Genomic DNA, 16810 nt, shown 5'->3' on the forward strand with positions numbered 1-16810 from the left:
GAGCCAATCTGTATTGTCCACTTGTGCCAGCCCTAGTCTGTCTGGATACACCTACCTGACACTGCATTACTTTAATAAAATCACACTGCACTGACCGCACTGACTGCACTGATTGCATTGATGCACAGAAGCTATAGAGCCGACTCGTCAGTGCCCCGATCCGCGTTTCGCCAGCCTCTGGACCCAACACCCAGCTTGGCTCGTACCCATGGAAGCTCAGACAGAGCGCCCCAAATAACCCCTGAATTCATAGAATCATAGAATCATAGAATCAACCAGGTTGGAAGAGACCTCCAAGATCATCCAGTCCAACCTATCACCCAGCCCTATCCAATCAACTAGACCATGGCACTAAGTGCCTCATCCAGTCTTTTCTTGAAGACCTTCAGGGACGGTGCCTCCACCACCTCCCCGGGCAGCCCATTCCAATGGGAAATCACTCTCTCTGTGAAGAACTTCTTCCTAACATCCAGCCTATACCTACCCTGGCACAACTTGAGACTGTGTCCCCTTGTTCTATTGCTGGCTACCTGGGAGAAGAGGCCAACCCCCACCTGACTACAATGTCCCTTCAGGTAGTTGTAGACAGTAATAAGATCACCCCTGAGCCTCCTCTTCTCCAGGCTAAACAGGCCCAGCTCCCTCAGCCTCTCCTCATGGGATTTGTGTTCCAGGCCCTTCACCAGCTTTGCTGCCCTTCTCTGGACATGTTCCAGCACCTCAACATCTTTCTTGAATTGAGGGGCCCAGAACTGAGAGAGTCATTGGGCACTGTGTTGGGAATCACGTTCGGTGGAGCGCTATGGGAAGATGACTCTTTGTTCACCAATATGGTTAGATGGTCAAATCCCCTTTATTTCCGTGATACAGTGACTTATATGCATTCTAGCAAGAGGCGTGCTCAGCTTAAGATTGGTTACAGTCAGAGGGTCCAGGGTTACTTGTAAGGTGTGCATAGGTTAACTTATCACAACATTCTAAGGGTCAGCCTCCCAGACCACCCACTCCAGCCCCCTTGGTTATCTAGTCTCTGCCCACTGCAGCTGTGTGTGGGGTGCTCAGTTGTTTACATCTCGATTTCCTAGCCTCGCTGGGAACCAAGGACGTTCTCAGCGCAAGTTACCCATGTTTATGACTTTATGTCCTCGACTGGCGAGAAATTCTTCCACAATTCCCTCTTTTTCTTTTTGAGCAACCCACACCTGGCTAACTACCTTAGTTAAGCTCTTCTTAATGCAAGCAAAGACAATACAAGCGCATAGCAGAATTATTATGAAAATGACAAATAGCCGTAAGCCTTCTCCTAATAAGCTGCTTAACCACCCCGGGATTGTCCCAAACAGGTTCTGCAACCAGTCATCAAAGGTCGATGTTTCCTTTTCCATCTTGTCAATATGACCTTTCCACCAGGTTATACTCTTGTGAATGGACTCACCATGATCTGATAAATTCAAACAACACATCCCTTCAAAGTCCTGGCAGCCATGTCCTTGGGCTAGCAAAAGAAAATCAACGGTTGCTTGATTTTGCAACAGGGCATGACGAAGGCTATTTTGATCAACCAATAGTTGTCCTAAAACCTTTGTGGTGACGTTGGCTTGTTTTGCTGACCAACACGCGAGTCTCTCTAGCTGTACTAATGCTTTTCTAGCTGCTCCTCCTGGTAGAAATACAGCTAAGGCAACACGAGCAGCAGTAGATAATAGTTGAACGTTGTCATTGCAATTAAGACTCAATTTTAAAGATCACTTAGACCGGTGTCGGGCTAGGTTCCTAAGCTGACTAAGATGAGAGGCAAACATTGTCAATCTACCCAGATAACATGGACCTCCATAAACGTTCTTTGGTATGCCTTGCCAGGCTCTATCACCACAAATAAGGAACACACCAGTGGGAAGTGCCTTGGTGGTTCTGTTGTTCCACAACAGATGACCTCGGCCCCTTCTTGATGCTTTAACACCATAGCGCCAATTGTTTGCTCCAAAAGCACCTAAGGGTCTAATATGGGCCTTGTCACTGTCGTTTGAACCGCAGTGTCCGCCCTCATTGCTAAGGAAGTTATCATAGGCTGTTTAACACAGGGGTGAATGGTGCAGCTACAAATCAACAGTGCTACAATCAAAAGGAATAAACCTGTTAAGAGCTTTCATCAGTAGCATTAGTCTGGCAAGCTAACAACCCAAGCTTAGCTAACAATCCCAAAAGCTATTTCTGCAAGCGATAGTAAGCCATTCGTTCAGAAACCCAAAAGTGCAGACGAACATCACAGTCACAGGAGAGCGCAGGTGTGCCACGTCTTCGCTGGCTCTGTGTGGCAGTCGACATTGCAGATTTGTAGGTCAATCAGCTGTCGAGTATTCTTCTCAGACTCCATAGTTCTGGGTTCACTTGATGTTCTCATTACACTCCTTAGCTATGACCTGTGTCTGACTATTGTGCTTAAGAACTACAGACCTCTAAATACAATACAAAGATATGCCCTAGATATTACTATCAGTCTATTCTAGTCAGGCCTTTTCCCACAGTTCTTCATCTGCTTTTAGAATTTAGGGCAGTGTTTTTTATCTCTTGCAGGGCCCTTGCAAGAGAAAAAAGTCACATTGCCATCTTATGCCAATTTGAGTGGGCCTTGGCCTTTACAAAGCTGTTAAACTGAACCTATTCCATTAAACCACAATCACTGAAAACTCATAAAAATACACAAATTCGTTAGCCATGGTCCAAACCTTTAAGATCCATACAAATAAAATCATCATGTCAGTGCTTCTTTCAAGTCCTTTCACAGTTCTGCCATGTGAGCGAGACTTCTGCTCACTTTAGGGAAAAAACAAGTTGGTCATAATCAGGTTGGTCTTCATCAAGGCCTGTGAAGATAAATGGTCAAACACAAGCGGATACAAGAACAAATGCAGACACATCCATTGCCTAGGCTAGCAGATCCACTGGCCTAGTCTGTATGCTGTGATTAGAAAAATCCCGAAAAGGAAAAGATTTCTTCTGCTATCCTACTGTCCTCTAACCCATATTCCCCTTTTCAATAATGCCTAAATATACCCAAGAAAAACATCCCATAACATCCTTATGTCCTAAGTTCCCAAAACTACAACCCTTTGTCTTAACTTATCTTACCCTAAATATCTATCAGCTATAGGAACCTCAAGAAAAGCAAAGAAAATCCAAGAAGATAACAATACCATGGTATTCTCAGAAAAGGGAAAAGTCAGAATTGTCACAAGACTCATTTCATTGCGATTAGCAGCTGTTCCAGTAAACTTCTATACTAGTCCTGTCTTTATCTGTTATTGGGGGAAGGAGCTGACTGGCATTAGCCTACAACCTCTATCATTCCCTGTTCCTAGTCCAGAATCTGGTTAGTGACTTGCAATGTGGATCTCAGTGCCTACAACCTCACTGTGAGAGGCAATGCATCTGAGTTCTAGTCTGTCCTGCTTGGTGCCTTCCATGACTGTATAAGTTTCCACCCATGGTCAGTGGCACTGGCATCTCTGATATGTCCTAGCAATCTCCCTCTTTTTCTTTTTGCCACTGAGCAGCGGATGCAAAAGTCATTGCTGCCTAATCTGTAGAAAGAATTAACCAGCAAGGCGATGGTGAATACCCCAGCCAGGAACTATCAGCTGTCATCCGGAATGCAAACTGTCATCATCAGGTGACTAAAAAAATACACCTGTGCGTGTCCATGCCTGTAACAGGGGCAAAAATGGTTCTAAGTCATCCTTGTCATTCTTGCTATCATTTCCATAAACTTTCTGACATCTGTCTGCAGTAGCACAGTATCACAGTACCATCAGGGTTGGAAGAGACCTCATAGGTCATCAAGTCCAATCCTTCACCACGGGGCTCAAGGTCAGATCATGGCACCAAGCGCCACGTCCAACCTTACCTTGAACAGCTCCAGGGCACCAGGGACGGCGACTCTACCACCTCCCCGGGCAGCCCATTCCAGTATCCAATCAGTCTCTCAGTGAAGAGCTCTCTCCTCACATCTGGCATTGTCTAAACAGCTTCGAGGCTTCGCTGCCTCCTAGCAGGGAAAAAAAAAATCCGTAAGAGGAGATAACTCCGGCAGAAAAAAAAAATCAGTAAAGGAAACAACGGGCGAGGGGGGAACGGGGCCCCGCGGGCCCTCCACAGGTGGCTAGAGGGGGGGGAGGAGGAGGGGGAGGAGGCCAGCAGCCGCAGCGCCGCTTTTGTCCTTGGCCTCCCATCTCGCCCAACCCCCAGCTGTTTCAGGTCAGCCACCACTTGCTGTTTCCGTCCGTCTCCCATCCCACTATCGATCCTTGGTACACAACATGAAATCTACTCTGAAAACTCCCAAACTGCCGTCTTCCCTCTCAGGCTCTTCAAGACAGAGAGAGAAAAAAAAAAAAAGGCAGAGGTGAAGCTGTGAGCTATCGAATTGCTAATCTCACTGTAGCTATACAAAGGTAAATTGACTAAACTCCGAAACGACTCAAGGAAACCCACAAACTCTTCCCACCCCACCGATCCCCTCAGTAGCTCCCTCAGTCCCCCAGTTGTTGAAGACTCGTGGGAGACCCCTCGGCTTTGGGATGCGGTCCGTCGGAGATGGGCGGGCGTGCGGCGGTGAAAGGGGCGGATCTGAAGACTGTTCCGCCGAGCCACGGGAAAGGGAGAGTCCCGAGCCGTCCAGTGCGGTCGCATCTGCCGTCGGTCCATTCTCTCTTTACCGTCCGTTCCTCTGTACCTTCAGTAACATCTTTTACCGGCTGAAAACTAAAAGTCCGTGTCCCGTATCGTATGCAGCCATCCGCGGGGACGCGCGGGCCACAGCGGCAGATTTGACACAGTACACACAGCGGCAGGCAGCCGCCCTCCGCGCGGCAGGTCCGAAAACTTTTCCAAGATGAGAAGCGATTGTAACTGGCTGCCGGCGGGTCGCTACGGGCAGCCGCCATCATGGGTGTGTCAGTGAGTCGCTACGGGCAGCCGCCATCACGGGTGTGTCAGGGAGTCGCTATAGGCAGCCGCAACAACTCAGTCCCAAGCGCGTCTCTCCCAGCGCCCCGGTTAGACCGATCAAAAAGTCCTTAGCTTCCTACGCGCAGCCCACAGAGCTGAAGCAAGACGAGATGTCTCTCGGAGACTAAGACTCGTCAGCGGGGACAGAAAACAAAGTCATTCACATAGTGATAAACAATTGCACACGCCCAGTTCTTTTCGGGGGCTTGCAAATGCTTTGCAACGAACAATCAGCAGAGAGTTGGTGTGGTCTGCATGCCTCGCGGCAAAGTTGTGTACTCAGAGCGGCTCGCAGGCTCAGCTTCAGTCACAGATGGCACTATAAAGGCAAATCGCCGGCAACCTTGTTGCGAACCGCATATCGCTCCTGCGGTCAACGTGGCTACAATTGGGTTACCGGGCGCGGCTCCAGTAGGGAAGGAGGGCGGAGGCGGGGTGCGGGGCGGGCGACATGGATGCCCGCCGGGATCATACGGCACGCTCATTTTCAACTCCGCCACAGAGCTGACAACCTTCCCAGCCACACCTTTAACGGAAGCAGCTCTGCCGAGACCGAAAAACCGAACCACGGAGCTTTCTTTCTTCGGGACGCTCGGGGCGGGGGCGGAGGAGAAACCTGGCGCCGCGCACGCGTCAGAGCTGTTTTCAATGGCCGGCAGGGAAAGAAGTAACAGAAAAACCACCGCCGCCGCCTTGCATTCGGCTTTCATCCTTAGTAACGCGCGGAGCACCTCCCGCCGGGCGGGACTTAGCTGTCAGGTCGACTCAGAGTCTGTTCCGTTGCTAAGAACCGCGTCCCACAGTGCGTCTCTGACCTCCCGCTGCACTGTCCATCTTAAAATCATGGGAGGCTCTTTACTCGCATGACCCTGCGCATACGCCCGGGCCAGCAGCTCTCAGTGTCCGGCGAACTTCTCTCACGAGATAAATACGCCAGCAGACGCAGTGCCCCAGCAAATCCACTGTGGGCCTTACCTGCCTTACACACGGGCTGTTCACTCCGGAAATGAACGTCCAGACTACTGCCACCTCCGAGCAGCGCTACCCGGCCCAGCGGCACCGAATGACACTTACTCTCTCCGATACGGAGAACGTCCCACAAGTTGATCAGACCCCTCTGTCTTCGGGCCAACCCTCTGGCCCCCAACGCAGTCTCACCTGCGGCCGGCTTGTGTCCTGACTCCTCTGTTCGGGCGCCAGATGTTGGGAATCACGTTCGGTGGAGCGCTATGGGAAGATGACTCTTTGTTCACCAATATGGTTAGATGGTCAAATCCCCTTTATTTCCGTGATACAGTGACTTATATGCATTCTAGCAAGAGGCGTGCTCAGCTTAAGATTGGTTACAGTCAGAGGGTCCAGGGTTACTTGTAAGGTGTGCATAGGTTAACTTATCACAACATTCTAAGGGTCAGCCTCCCAGACCACCCACTCCAGCCCCCTTGGTTATCTAGTCTCTGCCCACTGCAGCTGTGTGTGGGGTGCTCAGTTGTTTACATCTCAATTTCCTAGCCTCGCTGGGAACCAAGGACGTTCTCAGCGCAAGTTACCCATGTTTATGACTTTATGTCCTCGACTGGCGAGAAATTCTTCCACAGCACTGGAATGAGCTGCCTGGGGAGGTGGTGGAGTCGTCGTCCCTGGGGCAGTTCAAGGCAAGGTTGGATGTGGCACTTGGTGCCATGGTCTAGCCTTGGGCACTGTGGTAAAGGGTTGGACTTGATGATCTGTGAGGTCTCTTCCAACCTTGGTGATACTGTAACTGGACACAGTACTCAAGGTGTGGCCTGACCAGTGCTGAGTACAGGGGAAGAACAACCTCCCTTGTCCTACTGGCCACACTGTTCCTGATGCAGGCCAGGATGCCATTGGCTCTCTTGGCCACCTGGGCGCATTGCTAGCTCATCTTCAGCTTACTATCTATCAGTACCCCCAGGTCCCTTTCCTCCTGGCTGCTCTCCAGCCACTCAGTCCCCAGCCTATAGTGCTGCTTGGGGTTGTTGTGGCCAAAGTGCAGAACCCTGCACTTGGCCTTGTTAAATTGTTCCAATCCACGATATTTGGGACCTTCAAAACTGACTCCGACCAGTGAGTAACTGAAAACTCAATTTAAGCCAGAATAATCTCTTAAAAGCCTACCAGTGGCACTTTCATGCTACAGACTCTCTTCCTAAATCCTTTCAAACCTTGGCTAAATTCCCAATTTGTTATACACAGACATTCTGTAATATAATCTCGCAACCACATACAAAGAACTTGTGTGGGGTAGTTGTAAATAAGTTTGGGGAGGGGGAATTCCTGGTGTAGATAATATTAAATATTTTTAAACCCTTTTAAAAAATCGGCCTCATATTTCATTCCCCCAAAACCCAGACAAACTCCTCCACAACAGCCACTTTAGGAAAATAGCATTATGTAGCACAATTTTCCCCCCAGCCTTGAAACACTATTAAGCAGGCAGAGGGACATTTTTTGTGTGCTATACACTTCTGTGAAAACTCTGCTGTAGCCTAACTGTGGAGCACTACTATAAGTACTTAAAGAAGCATTGATACTTTTATTTTTAAACAGAAGATGACTCGCTGAAGCTAACTGTTGCATTGTTGTCTAAAATATGCACTGTACTATTTTTACGTCAAACTGTTCTTATTATCCAATTTTTTAGACCTAAGTTATCAGGCTGTACCACTCCTTTCTCCTATAGAAAGGAAGAAGAGGTAAGGTGTAGAACATGCATAGTTTTTTAAATGCTCCATAGGATATTTGAGGACTAACTACTTCTAAATTAAAAGGTGGAGTTATTTTTCTTTTATTGGTAACTTTTTGCCTTTTCAAGCAAAACTCCTTTGTTTCTCTTAATTCAATATTGCTTAAATTACATTTCTAGTGATATGTCATGATCCTCTTTTGTATGTATCAGATAATTCAAAAGTTTTCTGTGCTAATCAAGCATTTTAAAAAAATGTTTTCTATTAGTTATTCATGCTTATCCTTAAATTACCATCATCCTGTAGTTTAAAAAGTCTTCCACTGTATCTAATATTAATATATCTATTAATTCTTATAAAAGTTTTATCTGACTATAATTCTTTCAATTATTTCAATAACCTTTCGACTGGGAATGCCATATATGATTATAATTGTCTTAAACTTCTGACTTTTTGTTTTTATTTCGGTCAGTTGATTCTGAAATGCACTGGGTTGTTGTGGCTTTTCTTGTTTGTTTTGTTTGGGGGTTTGGGGTTGATTTTTTGTTGTTGTTTGGGGTTTTCCTTTTGAATTTTTCTTTTGGTGGATTTTTTTGAGTTTGTTTAGTTGTGGGTTTTTTTGTTTTGCCTTTGGTTTTTTTGTTTTGTTTTGGCTTGGTTTTTTGTTTGTTTGTTTGTCTGTGTTTTTTTTCTGGTTACATTGATCCAAACTCAGCTCAGCCCACAGATGAGAGACCATCTTGTCCCTCTCATTGAAGAAAAAGCTGACTTAACTTGGATTTTGAATCACACCTGCTGTGTTGAAGATCAAGGTGTCATAGTGGAGACTTGCTTTTAAAAGAAATTGTATTGCTTTTGCCTTCACAGTGAATAAATGAAAATAACCTCTGACCATATTTTGACACCTATAACATCATAGGACTGTTCTACATGCTTGAAAACTGAGGCGCGCTCCCTTAAATAGTGGCACGTACTTGGAGAAGCCTTACTAGCATACGTTCATGTATTTCAAAACACTTGCACCATGTTATGGGAACTGTCTGCTTATGATTTGAAAACTTGGACATGTTTATTGCTTATGTTATGTAGTTCAGTGTCACTACTTTTTTTTTTCATTTATGATGCACTGTTGTTACCCCCTCCTTAATTGCTTGTGATCTGAACAAGGAACAAAAGAAAGCTTTGACAAAAAGAGCAAAAAGTAAAGACTGACAAATGCACTGACTTTATTTCAAATGTAATGTAGCATGGATTTTACCTGCATATGCACATGCACATGCTCAGAATTGTCCCAGTAGCTCTTCAGCTCACATCCTATTGTGAAGTCATTTACAAACATTACATGTCTTGAAGCCAGTCCTTGCTGTATGTTTCACAGCCAACTGTAGTAGAAAAGGAACTGATATGTGGGGGAAGAGATAACAGAAAGAAACTAATAACAGACTGTCAAGATTGTATACATTCTTGATTGTTTTAAAATAATTTGTTGCCTTTCTGCTATTATTGTAAAGCAACATTTTGTTACAGACTGCTTAAAGATCACTTAATCTCAGATGAACTTGTCACTTGCCAAACTGTTAGAATGCTATTTGTTTTGTTACATTGCATTGCTGAGTTATTTCTTTTGTTTTGTGTTCTTTGAAGGAGATTTTTTAATAGGGACATGCACAAAACTATGATATTGTCACCATCACTGAAACGTGGTGGGATGGCTCACATGATTGGTGTGGTGTAATCAATGGCTACAGACTCTTCAGGAGAGACAGGCAAGGGAGAAAGGGCGGGGGAGTGGCTCTGTATATTAGGGATGCTCTGGATGTCATGGAGGTAGAAATCAAAGATGATCAAGTTGAGTCATTATGGGTGAGACTTAAGGCAAAGGCCGACAAGGCTGATATCCTGGTTGGAGTCTGTTACAGACCACCCAACCAGGAAGAAGAGGTTGATTTATTACTCTTTAAGCAACTGGAGGCTGCCTCAAGATCACCTGCCCTTGTTCTGGTGGGCGACTTTAACCTACCAGACATCTGCTGGGACTTAAACACTGCAGAGAAGAAGCAGTCTAGAAGGTTTCTGCAATGTGTGGAAGACAACTTCCTATCCCAGCTGTTACGTGAGCCTACCAGGGGGGCAGCCCTGCTTGACCTGCTGCTCACAAATAGAGAGGGGCTGGTAGGGGATGTGGTGGTTGGAGGCTGCCTGGGGTCCAGTGACCATGAAATTATAGAGTTTTCAATACATGGAGAAACCAGGAGGGGCATCAACAGAACCTCCACACTGGACTTCCGAAGGGCAGACTTCAGCCTATTTAAGGAACTAATTCAGAAAGTTCCTTGGGAAATAGCCCTTAGAAACAAAGGGGTCCAGGAAGATTGGACCTGCTTCAAGAAAGAACTCCTGAAGGCACAGGAGCAGGCAGTGCCACTGAGTCGGAAGATGAGCCGACGAGGGAGGCAGCCAGGCTGGATGGGCAGGGAGCTGCTGAAGGAATTAAAGATTAAAAAGAGAGTGTATCACCTTTGGAAAAGAGGGGAGGTGTCCCAGGAGAAGTTCAAGGAAGTTGTTAGGTCTGGTAGAGGAAAAATTAGAGAGGCAAAAGCCCACTTGGAGCTCAGGCTGGCCACGGCTGCCAAGGAAAATAAAAAGTGTTTCTTTAAATATATGAATGGCAAGAGAAGGGCCAAGGACAGCCTCCAGTCCTTATTAGATAGAGAGGGGAACATAGTGACAAAGGATGAGGAAAAGGCAGAGGTGCTTAACACCTTCTTTGCCTCAATCTTCAAAAGTGGGACAGGTTGTCTCCAGGACAGCTGGACTCCTGAAGTGGTGGATGGAGTCAGGGACCAGTACAGTCCCCCTCTGATCCATGAGGAAGCAGTAAGGGACCTGCTGCGTCATTTGGATCCTCACAAGTCCATGGGACCGGATGGGATCCACCCTAGGGTGCTGAGAGAGCTGGCAGCTGAGCTGGCCAAGCCACTCTCCATCATTTATCAGCAGTCCTGGCTCACTGGAGAGGTCCCTGAAGACTGGAAGCTGGCCAATGTGATACCCATTCACAAGAAGGGTCGTAAGGAGGAGCCAGAAAACTACAGACCTGTGAGCCTGACCTCAGTGCCAGGCAAGATCATGGAACAGGTCATCTTGGGTGCCATCACAAAGCACCTACAGGATGGCCAAGGGATCAGGCCCAGCTAGCATGGGTTTAGGAAGGGCAGGTCCTGCCTCACCAACCTGATCTCCTTTTATGATCAGGTTACCCGCCTGGTGAATGTGGGGAAGGCTGTGGATGTAGTCTACTTGGACTTCAGCAAAGCCTTTGACACTGTCTGCCACAAGAAGCTCCTAGCCAAGCTGGCAGCTCATGGTTTGGACAGATTCACTCTGTGCTGGATCAAGAACTGGCTGGATGGCAGAGCTCAGAGAGTGGTGGTGAATGGTGCCACATCCAGTTGGCAGCCAGTCACTAGTGGTGTTCCCCAAGGATCAGTACTGGGCCCAGTCCTGTTCAATATCTTTATTGATGATCTGGATGAGGGGATTGAGTCCAGCATCAGTAAGTTTGCAGATGACACCAAGCTAGGAGCAGGTGTTGATCTGTTGGAAGGTAGGAGAGCCCTGCAGAGGGACCTGGACAGGCTGGATGGGTGGGCAGAGGCCAATGGGATGAGATTTAACAAGGCCAAGTGCAGGGTTCTGCACTTTGGCCACAACAACCCCAAGCAGCGCTATAGGCTGGGGACTGAGTGGCTGGAGAGCAGTCAGGAGGAAAGGGACCTGAGGGTACTGATAGATAGTAAGCTGAAGATGAGCCAGCAGTGTGCCCAGGTGGCCAAGAGAGCCAATGGCATCCTGGCCTGCATCAGGAACAGTGTGGCCAGTAGGACAAGGGAGGTTATTCTTCCCCTGTACTCAGCACTGGTCAGGCCACACCTTGAGTACTGTGTCCAGTTCTGGGCCCCTCAATTCAAGAAAGATGTTGAGGTGCTGGAACATGTGCAGAGAAGGGCAACAAAGCTGGTGAGGGGCCTGTGTGCTAGTTTGAAGCAAGCTGGAATGTTTTGGTAAAAGAACTAGATAACGGGCAGTGAAATGAAAAACAATTGTGTCTACTTCTCTCACAGTTACGCTGAGAACTCTGGGAAGAAGAAAGACTTTTTCTCCATTTTTTTGTTTTTCTCTCTTGCTTTTGCCTTGGACCTGGTCACATCTCATTAACCCTGCTCCTACTAACCTTGCTCCCTAACCTCTTGGCTGCACCTCTTTTCTTCCTGAGAACTGGGGTAAGGTTAAGAGGGCCGGGGGGAGGTGTTGGGGTGGTTTGAAAAGCCCCTCCTGGGGACTCAGGTTTCTGGGAGGGGAGTTGTGCTTTTGTATTGTTTATCCTTTGTATATTTCTGTATATAATTGTATATAACTGTATATATTGTAAATAGCTGCTTGTAAATTCTGCTAGCTGTAAATAAATTGCTTCATCTATATTCCCAGGGTCTGTCTGAGTTAGCTGGGGCAAATACAAAAGTGTGGGAGGGGCGGGGTAACCCCCAAACCATCACATTTTTTAATTGGCTTTCCCAACGTGGGGCTAGATATTTCAGTGAGTGGAAATTAGCTCTGGGAATTAAGATGAAGCTAATCAAGCAGCTATTGTATTTGGTTGGTGCATTGCTCTGGTCTGGTTTTGTTTTCTTGGTATTTAGTTGGTTAAAAGGTCAAATTGTTGCTTATTTCATTGATCTGGCTTATAATAAGGCTAAAGCTAAGGTTTCAGATATGTTCTGGAGCTGGGGTGATTTTATTCTTGGTTATGCTGGTTTTAATATCTCTGAGAATATTACCAAGGACATTACAGGAGCTCTGGTCAATAATGTGACAATCAATGGAAATTCTGCTTTAAATATGGCTCTAATGAGAGTTATTCAGCCTAAGACAGGAATTCCAACTGTTTGTATAGGGACATGCTCGTGTAAAACTGTTTTTCTTCTCACAATTTTTAATATTTGCCTCATGATTTTAATATTCATATTAATTTTGGCATTATTGGTGAAAAATTCAAAACCAGTTTCTGTAAGAGCTAGGAAGAATTCTGTGTCTCAGAAGCAGTCTCTTTCACAGCAAAACAAGGGAACACAGTTATCGGCTTCCCCCTTGCCAGCCTCTGCCCCTCCTTCTCCAAGTGCTGGGAACACAGCCAGTGTTCCTGCCACTAACGTAAACAATGATAACAAAAACAAAAACAAAAACGGGCAGAATTCGGTAGGAGCCTCAGGAGCACAGGCAGGTACCCAAAATCAGAATGTTCCCAGCAAAAATGATAACACCTCAGGGTTGGCAGGCATCCCAGGAGGACAGGCAAACAATCCTACTAGTGCTAGTAACGCTAGCCCAGTCAGTCCAAATCCTAATGACACCAGCTCAGCTAATTTGAACCCCCAACCAGCAGACCAGAACCAAAATCCTCCTGCTAAAAGCAAGGCAGATTTGAACTCACAAGCTCCAAGTCAGACCTCCAATAATTCAAATGCTCCAGGTCAGACCCCTAAGGATTCAAACCCTCCAGCAGACACATCCAAGTCTGTTGCTGCTCAGGCCCTTCTGGCACCTGCTAAGGCAAAAGCTAAGACAAAGAGTGGTTCGCAGGAGGATGTAAGACAGGGGACCTCTGGTGATCAGCAGCAAGAGGAGGAAGAGGAGGCAGTTAGTCTGCGAGACCTTGTAGATGTGCTGAGACAACAATACTCAAGTGAGAGGAGTGCTGTGAGGTTAGCTGCCAGGAGAGAGGATGGTTCCCATGAGTTTAGGAATGCTATGAGGAAGATTGTGTTAGGCCCGGCACCACCAGAACAACAGGAAGAGGAGGATGAAGATGACATCCAAGGCTCCAAGGATCCACTCAGAGAGGTCAGGGAAGTTAGGAAGGAATACACAAGGGAATCAGGTGAGCCAATCTTAAACTGGCTAGTGAGATGCCGTGGCATTGGTGCTAATGCTCTGCAGGTAGGAGACAAGTCTGCCAAGCAGCTGGGACCACTCACTAAGGAGAGTGGAGTGGACAAACACCTAGCAAGTCCTCTTGGTAGGGTTAGCTTGTGGACACGCCTTTTGTTGGCTGTGGCTATGAGATATCCTTCCCGAGATGATTTGCCATGGGCTGCCAAGAAGTGGAACACCGTTGAGCAGGGAATTAAGCTTCTGAAGGAGTTTGCTGTGAAGGAAGTGCTTTATGGAGATCATGGTACTCATGAGCCTGACGATATTCCTTTGGGAACAGGTCTCATGAAGAAGCTTATTAAGCTTGCTCCTTCATCCTATGCTAACATCTTGGCCAGTAAGTTTCTAGCAAGGAGTGATAATGGAAGATCTTTCACTGTTGGTGAATTCACTGACCAGCTCAGGCAGATTGAGGATAGCTTGTCACATTCTGGTATAATCTCTGCCATACAAACTATGACCACAGAGATGAAAAATACTATGAAAGAACTGAAGGAGGATCTTACAACCTCAATTTCCAATCTGGTAAAGGATACCATTCCTGCATCATCTGAATGGGTGCATGTTTCTGCAGTCAGGAACAGACGCCCACCTCCTGCAAGGCAATTCCAGCCCAGGAGGAGACAAATTCCACCTAGACAGCAGCAATCACGTGCGTCACTGTGGATACTTCTGCGTGACACATACGGGGAGAACATGAACAAATGGGATGGTAAACCTACTTCAGCTCTTTCAAAGAGGGTCAGGGATCTGCAGAGTGGCAGAAACAGAGGCAGTAATGCCAGGAAAGTAGCTGTCACTTCTTCAGCTCCTGAGAGCAACTGCAATTGTTCCAACAGTTGCAATTCCTCTCGCAACAACACCAATCACTGTGTACACCCCACATGCCATGTTCAGCATTAGGGGTGCCCTGCCTCCAGCCAGGAGGAGGAAAGGGATAGTGGAGAGAACCGAATCTATTGGAATGTATTCATTAGGTGGCCTGGCAGTTCAAGAGTTCGGAAATACAGGGCTTTAGTTGACACAGGTGCTCAGTGTACTTTATTGCCATCTAATTGCAAAGGGACAGAGTCCATTTCTATTTTTGGAATCACTGGTGGATCTCAAGAGTTAACTAAGATACAGGCTGAGATCAGTTTAACTGGTAAAGAGTGGAAGACACATACTATTGTAACTGGTCCTGATGCGCCTTGCATTTTGGGAATTGACTTTTTGAGACAAGGTTGTTTCAAAGATCCTAAGGGTCACAAATGGGCTTTTGGAATAGCATCTGTAGAGATTGAGGATGATAAATTGAAATTGTCTGTTAGACCTGAACTTTCTGATGAATCTGCAGTTGTGGGACATCATGACATAGAGGACCTGGAAGTGCCAATTGCAACTCAAACTGTTCATCATAGGCAGTACAGAACTAACCGTGACTCTTTGTTGCCCATTCATCAGCTGATTCGTCAATTGGAGAGTCAGGCTGTCATCGAGAAAGCTCATTCACCTTTCAACAGTCCCATCTGGCCTGTGCGCAAACCTACGGGCGACTGGAGACTGACAGTTGACTTTCGTGCCCTCAATGAGGTGACTCCACCCATGAGTGCAGCTGTGCCGGACATGCTGGAACTCCAGTACGAGCTGGAATCGAAGGAGGCTAAATGGTATGCAACCATAGACATTGCTAATGCTTTCTTCTCTATTCCCATAGCAAAGGAGTGCAGGCCTCAGTTTGCATTCACCTGGAGAGGAATCCAGTACCAGTTCAACCGTTTGCCTCAGGGGTGGAAACACAGCTCAACCATCTGTCACTCAGTCATCCACAATGCACTGGAGAAAGGTAAAGCTCCAGAGCACATCCAGTACATCGATGACATCATTGTGTGGGGCCAAACTGCTGAGGAAGTCTTCGAGAAAGGTAACAAAATCATTGACATTCTGTTGCAAGCAGGTTTTGCCATTAAGAGAGACAAGGTCAAAGGACCTGCCAGAGAAATTCAGTTTCTGGGAGTGCGGTGGCAGGATGGTCGCCGTTACATTCCTCAGGATGTGATCAACAAAGTCTCTACCATGGCAGTTCCCACCAGTAAGAAGGACACACTTTCTTTTCTTGGTGTGGTGGGATTTTGGAGACTACACATTCCTGGTTTCAGTCAGATTGTCAAACCTCTGCATGATGTGACTCGTAAGAGAAACAATTTCGAGTGGGGACCTGAACAACAAGCAGCCTTTGATCAAATCAAACGAGAAGTAGTCCATGCAGTGGGCTTGGGACCTGTGAGATCTGGTCCAGACATTAAAAACATTCTGTACACGGCTGCCAGTGACAATGGTCCAACTTGGAGTCTTTGGCAGAGAGCTCCAAATGAGACACGTGGTCGTCCACTTGGTTTCTGGGGACGTTGTTACAGAGGTTCAGAGACAAATTACACTGCAACTGAGAAAGAGATTCTAGCAGCCTATGAGGGAGTGAAAGCAGCTTCTGAAGTGATTGGAACTGAGTCACAATTGCTTTTAGCTCCTAGACTGCCAGTTCTTAACTGGATGTTCAAGGGCAAAGGTTCATCACCACATCATGCCACAGATGCAACCTGGTCTAAATGGATGGCTTTGATAACCCAACGAGCACGAATGGGTAATCTTGACCGACCTGGTCTGGTGGAGGTGATCACCAACTGGCCGGAAGGCACAGACTGTTCCAAACCTCCAGAGGAGAAAATAACTCGTGCTGAGGAAGCTCCTCCCTATGGTGATCTCTCTGATCAGGAAAAGAACTATGCTTTGTTCACAGACGGTTCCTGTCGTCTTGTTGGGAACAAGCGAATATGGAAGTCAGTGGTTTGGAGTCCAACCAGGAGAGTTACCGAAACGAAAGATGGTGAAGGAGAATCCAGTCAGTTCGCTGAGGTAAAAGCTGTTCAACTTGCTCTTGATGTTGCTGAACGTGAGAATTGGCCTATCCTTTACCTCTACACCGACTCGTGGATGGTAGCCAATGCTCTATGGGGTTGGCTAAAGGACTGGAAAAAGAATGGTTGGCAGAGGAAAGGAAAGCCTATTTGGTGTGCTGATCTATGGCAGGACATTGATGCACGGCTGGAGAGAACTCCAGTGAAGGT

The sequence above is a fragment of the Pogoniulus pusillus genome, chromosome W (assembly GCF_015220805.1).
Source record: "Pogoniulus pusillus isolate bPogPus1 chromosome W, bPogPus1.pri, whole genome shotgun sequence".
Lineage (NCBI taxonomy): Eukaryota > Metazoa > Chordata > Aves > Piciformes > Lybiidae > Pogoniulus > Pogoniulus pusillus.